This window comes from Pteropus vampyrus, unplaced genomic scaffold, assembly GCF_000151845.1.
Source record: "Pteropus vampyrus isolate Shadow unplaced genomic scaffold, Pvam_2.0 Scaffold52, whole genome shotgun sequence".
In the NCBI taxonomy this organism is placed as follows: domain Eukaryota; kingdom Metazoa; phylum Chordata; class Mammalia; order Chiroptera; family Pteropodidae; genus Pteropus; species Pteropus vampyrus.
The window spans coordinates 3,391,448-3,393,669 of NW_011888833.1; positions in this window are offsets into that span (position 1 = coordinate 3,391,448).

The following is a 2,222-nucleotide window of genomic DNA, read 5'->3' on the forward strand; positions in this document are numbered from 1 at the left end:
CTTTGAAAACAGCACGCTAAGTGAAAGAAGCCAGGCACAAAAGGCTACATATTGTATGAAACCATTTATATGAAATGTCTAGAATAGGCAAATCCATAGAGGCGGAAAGTACATTAGTCGTTACCTGGTGGTGGCGTGGGATGTGATGGGGTATGAGGTTTCTTCTTGGGGTGACGACAGTGTTCTCAAATTAGATTGTGATGATGGCTATAGTAACCATACTAATAATCACCGAATTGTACACTTTAAATAGGTGAACTTTATGGTATGAGAATTATAGCTCACTAAAGCTGTTAAAATATATTTTAAGAGGAAATAAAATACTCGTTAGCAAAAATCCTTACTTGTAACAGTTAACATGCACTTTATCGAGTTCCAAATTCAATGCCCTAGTTAAACCTTGGGCTTTTTTTAGTTTACAGCTCTTATTAGTCTAGTGCTAAGTGTAGCAAACTTGGAATTAACCTCTGACAAACTTCAGATCTCATTCACATACTTATTTAATCATCTTCAAGTAAACATTTTAAACTGTATTTATAAATTTAATATTTCATTAATAAGTACTTCAAATGTTGGACGTAATACCTTTTTGAATCCTTAAATGATAATTTTTAAATTAATCATATAACATAATATGATGGGCCTAAATTTCTTTTAGCTGTTCTGTTACCGTTGATAAACTAGTAAGATTTCGACTTGAACTTAGAAATCTAAATCAACCGTTCAGTTTTGCATTTTAAATTTTATTTAAGGCTGCAATTCTAAGATGCCAGAATCACTTAAACATAAGAAGATAAAAACATCAACTCTAAAGATGATCCTTTCGATGTTATATTTTTAATTCTTTTTACATTTTAAAAATTTTAGTTGTAACAAGTCCTGGAGTTAAAAAACGCATACACACTAAAAAGGCCAGGTGCCGTAATTCCAGTAAACAGAGATTAATTAGAGCAGAGATTTTGGCAGGTAATGAGACCTGGAAATATCCAGAATGCACCATCCCTCTGTCCCAATTAACATATCTGGTCTCCTTTTCTAGTCTTTGGACTTCAAGAACTGAAGCGAGATGTTCGATTCAAGTTACATATATTACCTATCTGCTCACAAAAATCTGCAGCTTCCCACCGGGAAACTCGCTTGATTGGAGTTTGCATTTTTTAACTCTTAGGATATATACTTTCGTTTTGGTTTGATGTTTAAAAACTATTTGCATTTGATGGAATATTACACTCTTCCGAGGTCATTGTACTAACAGGCGTAAATCCTGTTGGCAAATCTTTGCATTTTTCTCTGCTCATCCATGCAGTAGGCTGAGGAGAATGTCGTGCCAGGTGCTGTGCTAAGTTCTGGGACTATAAGAATGAATAAAACCATTTGTTCGAACTTCAGGAGTTTGGATACTTAAATGGGGAGACTTATAAATGAACAGAAAATCATGATAAGTCCTTGCTCATTGCCCATTCCGCTGAAAAGCAAGGCAAAGACCTTGATTGACTTATTCTCTGCTGTTATCACTAGCACCTAAGACATGGGGGAATCAGTATTTAAGTAAATGAATGTGGTAAAATAGAGTTATACAGAGGGACCTACGGGAGCCCCAAAGGGACATCTTCCTAGTTTTATACGTAGATGTTGGACTGGAAGGCAGGGTGAGGGTATCACTTCAGAGGATTCAGAAAAATAAAAATAAAAAATTCCTTGTAAAAGAGGGGTGAGCTCGGTCCCGGGAGATGAAGGAAATTAGGTAAAAGTGGGGTTCGGGGTTGCTTTGGAATTGTTCTGTGGTTGTTGAGGAACTTCGGGTAGTTTCCTGATGCCAAGGAGAGATCAGTCTGTAGAGGTATGCGGCAAGAATGTTCGAAGGGCCTTGCTGCCTTGCGTTTTATATTTCCATTTTAGTATCTATAACAACGTGCCGATTTCTGTTTTACTTGTCCATCTATCCCTCCTGCATCGATGCTAAACACTACATCTGCGTGTTACCCGGGCGCTCAAGCATAATGGTGGGGATAGGGCAGCTCCTCAGTCCAGGAAGGAAGGAACGAACGAACGAACGAACGAATGGAGAATAACGCAGTGTGAGCTGCGTGCAGCGATCGTCTTCTGGACGGCAGGAATGGCAGGACAGTCGCCTAGAACCAGACCGGGCAGAGCCCCAGTCAAGGGCTTAACCGATGCTGAGTTTGCTAAAGCGTCTCATCTCAGACACAGTAGCAGAGACG